At 61.6% G+C, this 12,364-nt stretch overlaps 1 protein-coding gene across 1 annotated transcript in view; it reads right to left on the bottom strand.

Moving 5' to 3' along the window:
* The window catches only part of SHANK2 (SH3 and multiple ankyrin repeat domains 2), a 408,406-nt gene that overhangs the window by 243,565 nt on the left and 152,477 nt on the right, over nucleotides 1–12,364 (bottom strand). The window lies entirely within an intron of this gene.

Here is a 12,364-nt window from a genome sequence, read left to right as displayed (position 1 = left end):
CCTGCTGACCTGAGTGCTGATGAGGTCTGATTTCAGATGTACTTCGTTCCAGACGAGCGGGAGCTGGGAAGGAGCTGGGTGGGGTCACGTGGGAGTCTGTCCACCCGCTCGCCCGCTCACCCACCCATCCCAAAGGACTGCGAGCGTCTTTAGAGTTGGGGGCTGTTGGAAAGACCAAAACACAGGAGGAAAGATTAGATGGAGGCCCCCAAATCAGATACTTGCCAGGAAGGAAAAGAAAGTCACCCCTAAATAAGTCGGCCTCCCTGCCTGGCCCCTCGGCCACCACCCGGGCCCCACCCAGCCCAACCCCAGCACCAGCCTCTTGGGAAGAACTAATAAATACATAAGGAGTAAATATGAAGAAACGCGTAAGCCAGCCAGTCCGCCCCAGCCGCACGGGACCTGCCGCCTCACCTCGCCGACCCCCGACTCCCCTCGCACCCCGATCCGCCCTCACAAACCCTCGCTCTGCCAGCTCGTTATTCACCACGTCTTTTGACAACTGCCTGACAACAGGCTGAAAATAATTTCATCTCTTGTATAAAAAAAGGCTCTTCGCACATCGAAACGTTTCAAGACTGTCTGAAGCCCTGGGAGGGAGGCAGCGCCAGGTGCTGTAAACACGCCTCAGAGTCTGCCGAGCGGCGGGTCCCACAAACACCGCCCGAGGGTGTTCCGGGCGAGCCCCCCACCCCGGGCCCGGCATCGGGAGACCGCCGGGCGTGGGAGCCCAGCGCTGGACACAGGGCTGGCTCTGCCTCACTCGGTTTCCCCATCCGTAAGGTGGGACTAGCCCAGCTCATCCCCAGTGTTGGTGGGGGGCGGGTCACCTGAGCTCGTGTTTGAAGCACAGCGGGGGGTGTGGTGCTGACCTCCCAGGCGGCAAGGCTGCCTGCCCCGCCCCGTCCCTCAGAGCGCATCCACGGTATCGTCTCCAGTGTCCTCTCCTCCAGGAAGTCTCCCCGGCTGACCAGTCTTTGGAGAGACCCCTTCTCAGGGCTCCCATCATGGTGGTCTGGCCTTGGGCATTTCTTGGTTCTAGGGGACTTTAAACTCCTTGAGGGTGGGTTTAATACCCTGTTCCCCCATCACTCTGCAAATTGGAGGTGCTCCCTGAAGCTCAGGTGTGCATGGATGGATGGATGGATAAAGGATGGATGGATGGATGGATAAAGGATGGATGGATGGACGGATAAAGGATGGATGGAGGGATGGATAAAGGATGGATGGAGGGATGGATGGATAAAGGATGGATGGATGGATGGATAAAGGATGGATGGATGGATGGATAAAGGATGGATGGATGGATGGATAAAGGATGGATGGATGGACGGATAAAGGATGGATGGAGGGATGGATAAAGGATGGATGGATGGATGGATGGATGGATAAAGGATGGATGGAGGGATGGATGAACCAATGAGGAGACAGGCGGAGAGTCCCAGTTTCCATTTTGTTCCGAGTACGCCGTGGTACTTTCCCGAGCCTAGGGCCTGAAGCCACCTCACTTCTCTGCCCCATCCTGCACCTCCCCTAACTTCTGCCCGGGGCGCTGCCTGCCCCTCGGAGGCCAAGCTGCCCTGCTGGCTCCAGGCACCTCACACAGGGCAGTGCCAGCTCCACGGAGCTGCCACCTGTAGTTGGACACCTGGTTGGCCGCACAGCTCCCCGCCTGGCTCTCCGGCTCCTGGGCGTACTGTGGACCACCTACACCCTTCAGAACCTTCCCCTCCTGTGCCAACAAGCCACAGTGGACAGTTGCTGCCACCGGGACCCCGGCTGGGAGAGCTGATGAGGCTGGGGCTCAGGCAGGGAAGTGTGGAGGCCCTGACATCGCAGACGGTGGGTACCTCCCTTCTCTTTGAGTGGCCTGGGGATGTCCAGGACCACCTCCCACTGCGGGAGGGAGCGGGTGGGCAGGCCGGGACAGACCCGGCCTGAGGGCCTGGGGCTATTTCTGTCTCTGCACAAACTCACAGGGGTGGCTCTGGCTTCTGTCAAGCAGGCGGCCTGCTGGGAACTGAGGGGAGGAAGCCAAACTCCCAGGGGTCTCAGTGGCCCCCCGGCCACACCTCCCCTTTGCGGAACAGACCCGAAAATCAAACGCTGAGACAGAGAAGGGGCGGCGAGGGCCCAACGAGCCCAGCCAGGCCGGGAGCAGGGAGGCCGCAGCCGGTCGGGCGGGCGGGCGTGCCCGGTCCAGGGCCCTTCCTGCCCGGTCCAGGGCCCTTCCTGCCCGGTCCAGGGCCCTTCCTGCCCGCCCCCGCCTGGCCGAGCGGCAGACCTCGCCGCCTCCCGCAGCTTTAGACAACCGCGATTTGAATATTAGTAGGCAACGTTCCTCCATCGCACAAGCATTGTTAAGTGAATCATGCTTTTATAAATAACACGGGATATAAAAAGCTGTCTCGGCGATAGTGCGGGGTTATCTTTGAGCAAAGCCGGAGGCGTCTGCTGCGGGCGTAGCGTTCCCGTGAACGGGGCCTGGGGGACCCATTGAGGCCCATGGAGAAGAGGCGGGGCACGCAGAAGTAGGAGCTTCAGAGACGCACAGGGGTGGGGGTCCCCCAGACGAGCCAGCCGGGGCGCCGCAGGCTACTGGAGCCTCGGTGGACTTCCAGCACCCCAGCAGGCGGGAAGTGAGAGCAGACACGAGGGGGGCCCCACCTCTTAGATCGAGGTGTTTGCTGGCTGAAACTTATACAGGTGCCAGGACACCCGGAAAACGAGGGGCTCGTGACGACGCTGCCTGAGTGCCCGCTGGTCCGCACCTCGTTCATCGCCTCGTTAGCGGATCCCAACGCAGACTTGTATTTTCAGAACTAATTAAGCCTCGGTGACTGATTTAACCTTCTAGTGAATGCCTTCCAGGGCTGAGCTGGCAGCGTAGTTCCTGTTAGACTCGGCCATCAGGAAAACCCCTGATCCAGGAGGAACCCAGCCCCGAGGGCAGGGAGGTAGGAGGCGGGCCCAGCACCCCGGGAGAGCGTTTCCCCCATGGGGCGTCTTTGGGGGCTGCCCCAGCCTAGCCGTGTTGGGACACGTCTCCGGTGGCACGAGAGGTCACGTGGGAGAGGATCAGATCATTCTGAAGTCGGGGACCCGAACCCACACAGAAACAGCAGGACCCCGGGGTGGCTGCTTTACCTTCATCTTCCTCCTTGGCTCAGAGACGGGCCTCAGCGAATCCTGCCCTAGAGACCCCTCAGCCACCCCCGGCAGGGGCCTCCCATGGGAGCCTGCACTGTGGGAGGGGCCGAGCCATTAGGCACCCACCGCACACGCCCGGCACACTGCCGGCCCCACTCAGGTCTCCAAACAGAGAATCTTCCAGCACTGCCGTCCTGACTGCAGGCCCCTCCACGGCACCAGTTCAACTCGTGCATCTACTCTGCTTAAAACAATCCAACGGGCGCCCCATTTTCTTAATGGGGTCAGCATGGCACTCCCCTAAATAACACAAGCCAAACCATTCGGCTGCCGCCTGAAGCTGTTGTGCGTTTTTCCATTTTAGGGGGATGAAGATTTCGCTCCCTAACTCGTCACCTAGCCCTCCTCTCCCCACCCCTTGGCCACCATCGTCCCCAAGGAGGTTGTCACAGGCGTGGTGCACACGTCCCCACGTGGACAGGCTCGCCCAGATCACGGCACACTCGGCGAAGCTATGAAGCGGATCTGGTTTTGCGTTTTGCCCTTTTAAATGATTTGTCCCTGTGGCCACAGCATTGTTAGTTAATCCTGTCCACATCCAGAACGTCCGGAGCCCACGTGCCGTGATTTTATGGGACAAGCTCCTCGGAGCCGGGCTGAGCTGGCTTTGTGGTTTCTCGCTTTTATAGATAACGCTGCCGCGGACATCTTCCTGTGCGTGTGGCCTTTGGGCCTTGAATCATGTCCGCGGGTTGCGTCCCCAGGAGTGGCCTTGCCGGGCTGAGGGGCCTGGGCATTTCTGCGGCTCCCGGCACGCTCTCGGCAAACGGCTGTCCCCACGGTCACGCCGCTGACGCCAGGGGGCCGCACCCAAATTTCCTCTTAAAAGAATAAAATCGTTCTCTAAAGTGAGAAAGATGATGCGTTTCAACCGGGGAACCAGAAATTTAGAAAAGTGGGAGGGAGATCGCCATGTGTCGGGTGGGCTGCTGGAGGGGACAGCCACGCGCTGAGGACCCCTGAGAGACGGGGCACTCCCTCCTCCCGGCAGAAGGCAGAGACGTGGCCTGGGACACTGGCAGCCCCTTCCGGTCTCCAAGCCGCTCCAGGGGACTTCTGCTCGGCCACGTGGCCTTCCAGCGGGGTGCGCTGGTCAGCGGCCGGCACCGTGGGAAGGCGACAGCTGCCGGAGCTGATGGCCTCGGTCTCTAAGCTGGATGGGCGCCCAGGGCAGGGAGCTGTCCCAGATACCGAGGACACAGGCGGGATGCTGGACACCTGGCTTACAAAGACCCCGAACCACCCATGAAGATGGCTCCCGAGAATCCGAAGCCAGACTCTGCGGAAACCGGATCCCGTGAGAAACGGGATTTGAGTCATGAAAAAGAGAGAGCAGCCCAAAGAAAGTGAGAATCAAACGGACGGCCCTGCGCGTGAATAAACACCTCCCGTGATTGCAGAGAGACGGGGCGGGCGGCGGAACAGAGGCAGGAGACAGCGCACCCACCACCTGGTTCGCGCAGCGCAGGCTGAAAATAGGGCCCGCGCCAGGTGGGGCTGGGCGGGACTCGCCGGTGTGGCCGCGGAGCTTCCTGCAGTTAGAGACGAGAACGCCCAGTGGGGCCGAGATGCACGTGCGCGGCCGATGTCCCACCGCCCCTGGGGAAAACGTGGCCGAGGGCAGGGGCTCCAGACCACCCAGGCCAGAGAGACCCCGAGGCCGGAACTGGAGAGAGGGGCAGGGGAGCCGGGGAGGGCGGGGTGCCTCTCAGGAGGACAGCAGCCCCGTGGAGGTCGGGGGGCGGCGGGGGGAAGAAGGGGGCGGGTGTCGGCCTATGTGGGCAGAAAGCGAACGCACGACCCCCTGCGGGCCCCCGGGGTGACGTCTGAGCCCTCACAGCCTCGGGCTGTCCATCGTGAGTTAAGAATCACAGTGACCACGGTGGTGGAGACCTGGCTGACACCGACGGCTGCTGCTGAGGCCCCAGCACGATAGTGTCACGTGTCTCATCCCCGCACGGACCTTACGAGGAGCAGCATTCTCGACCCAGGACACAAAGGAGGCGACGTCGGCACAGAGAGGTTCAGGGGTGCAGGCGGAGGCCCGGGGCCTGAGCTCTAATTCGAACCAGCACGCTCCCCCGTCCCCAGGGGACCCGTGTGGCCACTGGGTGCCGGGAGCCCACGGCAGTCTCTGGCACAGAAGATGTGGTCATTGTCACCTGGGGATTTATCTGCGTTCACAAAAGACCACGCTGCCGTGGGGCCAGGCCCCGCTTCCCTGCTCTCATGCGGGGCCTGAGCTCGGCCGGGTCAGCGGGGCCCGGACGACACGGCCGAGCCCTGCATCTTACAGGCGCAGAGCACAGGCCCGTGCAGGAGAAGGGCCTCACCCTGGGGAAACCGAGGCACAGGCCCCTCGGCTGTGCGGCCTTGGAGCAGGGTCCCCAACAGGAGCCCACCCTCCTGCCGGCTACAAGAGGCACGGCTGTCTGTTCCAGAACCTTCCATCGGTGCCAAGAAGAGAGGGGCACTTGGCTTCCAGACCCCCTGCCGAGGGGGTCTGCCCACCCCACCTTGATGGAGGCGTTTCCGCTTACTTTTAAGTCGCCCTGGACAGGGACCGGCTCCAGAGCCCACCTGAGTGGTTCTCCCTCTGCCCGAGCATCTGCCCCACCCGGAGCCTGGTCTTGGCCCCCAGGGTCCCAGGCCCCACCTTCAACTTCCAGTTTTATCAGCCCTCGGCTCTGGGTTCACGAACGCAGCGTCCCTACTGTGAGACACACCAGCAGACTGACCCTAAGGTGGGAGGACCGACTCGGCTCTACCTGGGAGGTGCCCCCGCCCCCCGAAAACTGTAAAGGCCTCAGAGTAGGCCGAGAGCCGGCCCAGGGAGGTGTGGACCGAAGGTGGGGGCGGCCACCGCGGGGCGTCGAGGGCGGGCCGGGGGGACCGCCAGGGAGCGGCGTCACGTCCTCGTGGTGCCGGAGGGCCCGCGGCGCCTGGGGAGCTGGTGGCTCACGCTGTTTTCAGCTGCTGACGAGAAGCCTCATCCACAGCGCCTCATCTCCAGCCCACGGAGCGGGGGGGTGGGAGGCACCCTCCCGAGTCTCTTAGCTACGGCGGTATTATTACCGCTTCCTAAAAAAGAAGCCAGAGCCCCGGATCTCCACGCGGAGGCCCCGGGCTTTAAACGCTGGCGTCTCAGTACCGCGCCGCGAACTGCCTCACAGTGTATGGGGGGCTGCGGTCTGAGTGACAGCCGGCTCCCTGCGGAGGAAAGCAGGCACCCCGAGGCCAGCCCGGCCACCCCGCCAGGCCCAGCAGTCACAAGGTGGCCCTACTGTTGGCTCCGTCATTCTCCCAAAGCGAGTCCCACGGGGCCCTGGGCATCCTGCAGTCAGACTGTGCAAAACAGGTTCAGAAGACTAGTTTGGGACGCATCCCAAACGGAATTAAGGGGTTCCTTTAGTGCAGGACTTATCAGGGCCTTCAACAGTCTCAAGTCTGAAGCATCCTGAGGGTCCCCAGGGGACAAAGCAGGCAGGGTTTCCGAGACATTCGGTCCCGGACCTGTGTTTGGCCGTGGAACTCACTAGTACCCAGCACCTCAGCACGTGCAATTGAGGGCACGGCACCAAGGGGCCGAGGGAAGTGACCAGTGCCTGCATGTCACTCTGCTGCACCCACACACGGTAACACCTCGGGGCCCGATCTCGCGTTCAGAATCACAGCCCCAGGGAGCCTGACCCCTGCCACCGCCAGGACGCGGTTCTGGGAGGGCACTCCAGTGCGGGGGGACCGGCGTCCTCAGACCCGGTGACACTGCTCGGCGGTTTATGCCTGGGCTGCACGCACGGGGCGGCTGCCGCGCCTCCCGTAACAGCTAACGGCGCAGACAGACGGCCCGGGCCCAACGCGCCCGGGGGACGGCGAGCAGGGCACAGGGACCTCGGTGACGGGCAGGCCGCGAAGGTGAGCGAGAAAGGACCCAGATCCGCAACGCGGTCTCCGTGGTCCGGCGCCCACGGGTGCACAGCTCCGGGCCCCAGCTCCCTCCGCCGGTACGCGGGACAGCTCCGCGGCGTGAGCAGGGACGCGGCGACCCAGGTGTGAGCGGTCGCCGGCCCTCCTCACTCTGCGTTCTCGCCGCGGCATTTACGCCCGGTGGCAAACGTGCTGACAGACGGCACGTCGAGCCCAGCGCTGGCCACCACTCACCCGGACTTCCGGTGACCATCAGGCCAAAAGTTTCCTGTCGTCCCCTTTTATAAACTAGTTGTTTTTAAATGTGGTAAAACGCACATAACATTCATCACTTTAGCTGTTTTAAAGTCTACGGTTCGGTGGCATTAAGTACGGCCACAGTGCTGTGCAGCCGTCACCCTCGTCCTCCCCGAACTTGCTCATCTTCCCAAATGAAACTGTCCCCAGGACACGCTCAGCCCCGCCCCTCCCCTCCCCCCAGCCCCTGGCACCGCCTCCCTCCCGTCTCCAGGAACCTGACTCCTGACAGAGGGACTCACAGGGCCTCTGTCCTTCTGCGACAGGCTAATTTCACTCAGCGCACTGGGTGACGCGGGCGTCAGAATCGCCTGCCTCACCTCCTTGAATCTTCACAGCAGCCTCAGGAAGTCACGCTCAGATGGCCGGACAGACTCAGAGAAGCCAAGCAACGAGCCCGAGGTCACACGGCTCCAGCCTGACCCCGGAGATCCCCACCCCGAACGCTCCCCAGCCCCCAGTGCCACAGGTGGGACCAAGGGTCTCCCAGGCATGTTCCCCGAATGAGAAGCCCGTCCTAGACACCCCCCACCCTGCCAGGCCAGGAAGTGCTCGGAGCACCCGAGGGAGCCCTTCGAATGCGGTGTGGACACTGCACCACGGGGACCCAGAGTTCTGCAGGTTCCAGACTCCGAGTCCCCACCTGTGCCCGGGATAACCGCCTGCAGCTCCTGCCGATTCATGGGGACAGCAACTTAGGACTCTGGGCACCGCCCAGAAGGATGCCAGCGGGCCATCTGTGACTGGGGAGAGGTTGGAGGAGGAGGATCTGCAAGGCCAGACCTCCACTTGGCCCGGGCACGAGTCCCCGAGCCCAAGCTCGTTCTCCATCTATAAAATGGCACGCGGCCACTCTCCATGCTCCAGGAGGAAGGCGAGACCCGGCCCTCTAGGGACTGTCAGCCCGAGGTGACATACTGGACTCTGGATCACTCAGATCCAAACCTTAGACCCAAACTCCAGAGCCTCACGCAAAAAAGAGAGATTTTCCTAGATAAAGGTCTTCTCCCCGTCAAAGGCGAAAGAAAGGGCTGGTGTGACCTGGGTCCCTGCCGGCCCCCCACTTTATGTACTGCTGTCTTCTTCCATCATAGAACCCGGCCCTTCAGCTGGTCACCTAGCCGTCCAGAAAGAAGACGGCCTTTCCCTTCTAGAAGGGAGCCATCCGAGAAGGTTCTAGCCAATGGGATGCAACTAAATGCAACCTTTCCACTTGTGAGAAGCTTTCCTACAGGGCGCAGGCTCACCTGCCTCCTGCTGACTGGAATGGTGGCGTGATGGGTGGAGCTGAAGCAGCCACCCTGCGCCATGAGGGGAATTGGGAATAAATTCCACGTGTGGTGGAGCAGATGGCAGAAGGAACTGGGACCCAGACGCCACGGAGCAGAGTCCGAGCGGTGGTACACCTACCTGGACTCTTTCTGCAGGGACAAACGTTTTTAAATTTTGGATTTAATTGGTTACACACAGCCCGACCTCACCAGGGCTATCGGGAGCTGGTAGCACTAATTCTCCAGCTCCTGAGACAGGCAGAGCAGAGTGTGGGGGCCAGTTGGACCTCAGGGTTCAGTTCGGTCCTCGCTGAGAATGCTGAGTGGGTGCAAGGGTCAGAGCCCCATGACCCCCACGGTCTGGCGGAGAGACGGACTCATAAACAATTACGGTGCGATCGATCAACAAAACCACTGACCCACGGACGTCTACGAGGCAGGATGTCCCACTCTCGAAAATAATGAAACCACAGTTCCTTTCCAAAGCAAGACCCCATAGACTAGGTGCCCGAGATGGAGCCGAATTTTCTGGGGAGGGGAAGAACAGGTCCCAGCACCTCCCACAGGCCTGGTGTTCCGAGCGTGCTGGTGAGTGTGTCTGCCACAGCCCAGACCCAGAGTCTTCCTTCACCCCAAAGGGACGCTGTCCCCATGGAGGCTCGAGCCAGGCTGAGTCTGGCCCATGTCACACAGGACTGAAGTGTGGAGGGCAGCTGGCAGCGTCCCTCCAGGTGGCTTTATGGGCCAAAGGGCTTCCCCACAGCTACCTCCTGGCGGGCATGACGGAGGCAGATGTGTCACCCAAATAATGGCGCCTGTCAACCTGCAGTTTGCGGTGTGTGGATTTCCGGCCATCTGCGTCCACTCCCATGTAAGGAGGGCGTGTCTCTGAACCGGTGTCCTGCAGCTGCCAGGACAAGTCGCCACCACCCAGCAGCTTCCAGCCCAGAAACACATCCGCTCCCAGCCTGCGGACCGGAAGCGTGAGATCCAGGGGTGGCAGGGCGGTGCTCCCTCGGGGGTGGCCCTTCCCGCCTCTCGCAGCACCTGGGGGCCGCAGTGTCCCCGGGCAGTGGCCGCGCCCCCGTGATCTGCCTCTGTCCCCCTCGGCCTCCTGCCCTCTGCGCATCCGCGGGCCCCTTGTCTGAAGCTGTCTTCTCTCTCGCGAGCAGGCCTGCTACTGGCTTTTGGACCCACCTTCATCCGGTACGACCTGATTTCAACTGAACTCATTAAATCTGCAAAGAGCTCAATTCTAAATAAGGTCACATCGGATCTGGGTAAACATGCGTTTTTCGGGGTGGAGGGGACATTATTTGGCCCAGTGAAATCTCCTGGGAATGTGAACAGCGAGTGTCTCAGAGGGAGGGGGCTTTGGGTGCTCTTCCTGGGTGCTTGCGCCTCCCGACTGCTTTTGTGCAATTTCGGGGAAGACCAAATACTACCCCTCTATTAAGAAAAATTAATATTAATAAATATTAATTTTTTGATGAAGAGTAAAATTATTTCAAGTCCCAAACAAGAAGGGACGTTCCCACCCCCGAGAATGTTGACATAAATCCCGGCGAGTCCACCCAAGACGAGGTGACCAGCTCGTGGTTCAAGAAAGCTTGGTGCCTTGTCACCGTGGTCACCACTGCCACCCAGATGAGGTCCTGGCAAATACACACACGGAGCTCGGGGGGCAGGACGAGGGAGCAGGCTGAGCTGGCTGGCAGCTCAGAGTCGGCTTGCAGTGGCCCGAATCCACCTCAGACTTGTCCCCAAGTGGGCGCGCTTAAGGCCAGAGTGGGGGGTGGAGGTACAGACGCCAAGTGCAGCCACGGATCACTCTTCAGGCACGGCAAGGGAAGGCCCTTCTGGAAAGGGGGTGCAGAAGGGCACCCCGAGGAGGGACGGGACCCTTGTCTTCTGCACGTGGTCTCTCCCCCTGCCCCGGCGGCCCTCTCCAGGAGGGGACAGCAGTATAGGCCACACTCGGCTCTGTTTTCGCAGACGTGCAGAAGCTCGGTCCACCCTCAGCTCTCGGACACCCCACCCTGGGTGTTCCGACCCAGCTCCAGAAACCTGCACGCTCTCGGCGACCCGCTGGAAAGGAAGGACGGCCGGCTCTGTGGCCGGATGCCAGCCGGCGCCCCTGTGGCCCTGGCTGTTTGCACAGCAGGCTCCGCTGCTTGTCACCAACTTCATTACCAGGGATAATTAAAAACGGCCTGCCCCTCGCTCTCCTCCCCCCCAATCCAATTGGGTCACGTGAAGAAAGAGCTCCGAGGAAACCAGCAACGCTGTGGCCGCTGAGGGTGAGCCAGTTTCTGGATGCTGCCGGCTGCCGGGGCCTGGACGGCGGTCAGCGGTCGGCTCCGAGCCAGTCCCCAGGGCTCCGGCCCCGTCAGTCACAGAGGACTGCCAGGACCTTCACCTTGGTGCCCTGCAGCCCCTCGCTCAGGCGTCCACGTGGTCGGTCCCCCTGCAGCCGGCCTGGCCCTCCCTGCCCAGCGGAGGCGAGATGGAGCCCCTGGGGCCACCCCGGCCGGGGGTCTGCTGTGGGATCTTCCTCAGCTCCCACCGCCTGCCTGTTCTTTGTCCCCATGTGCCTTCCTCCCTCCACGGGTCCCCAGGCCAAGACGGTCACGCACTACCACCACCGTCTCTGTGTGCGAGTCCTCCCCTCCTCCGGCTCCAGCCCCACGTGCCAGTGGCGGTGACGAGGATGGCACAGCGCCGAGCTCTGTGGAGGGCCAGGGGCCTGCTGACAACTGCACGTGCCGACTCTCACGGGGCCTGTGAGGCGGGACTCCCGCCCCGCACCTCGGCCTGCCAGGCAGTCCCAGGGACTCGGCACCTGTCAGAGCAGAAGTCCCTCCTGTGTCCCCACCGCCCCTCCCTCTGTGTACAGAGGCTCAGCCTGGGTTCAGAGCCTGGCCCTCAGCCTCACAGGAGACGGTGGGTGAAGATAAATGGGCAGTCCTCGAAGACAGGACAGCTGCCTTCTGTGTGCATGACACAGCCTCAGCCCTGAGCACAGGGCCTGGCAGACGTGGCCAAAAGCTCAAAACGGATGTGGATGGATGGATGGATGATGGATGGATGGATGGATGGATGGATGGATGGATGGGTAGGTGGATGGATGGATGGATGGATAAGTGGGTGGGTAGGTGGATAAATGGATGGATGGATGATGGATGGATGGGTGGGTGGGTGAGTGGATGGATGGATGGACGGGTATATGGGTGGATGGATGGATGATGGGTGGATGCGTGGATGTGTGGATGGGTGGATGGGTGGACGCGTGGATGTGTGGATGGGTGGATGCATGGATGCGTGGATAGGTGGATGGGTGGATGGGTGGATGGATGGATGATGGGTGGATGCGTGGATGGGTAGATGCGTGGATGGGTGGATACGTGGATGGGTGGATGGATGGATGGATGGACGGGTATATGGGTGGATGGGTGGATATGTAGATGGGTGAATGGGTGGATGGGTGGATGCATGGATGGGTGGATGGATGGATGGATGGATGGATGGACAGGTATATGTGTGGATGGATGGGAAGACTAGTGGAGCCACGGTTTCCAGGTTAGCATAGCCCATCAGTACAAGATCTTCCTTTTCCTTCATCCCATCGAGAAAACCCCCTTCGCTGGGTTTCCTTC

Source organism: Pteropus alecto, unplaced genomic scaffold (assembly GCF_000325575.1).
Source record: "Pteropus alecto unplaced genomic scaffold, ASM32557v1 scaffold43, whole genome shotgun sequence".
Classification (NCBI taxonomy): domain Eukaryota; kingdom Metazoa; phylum Chordata; class Mammalia; order Chiroptera; family Pteropodidae; genus Pteropus; species Pteropus alecto.
This window is presented reverse-complemented; position numbering and strand designations above follow the sequence as displayed.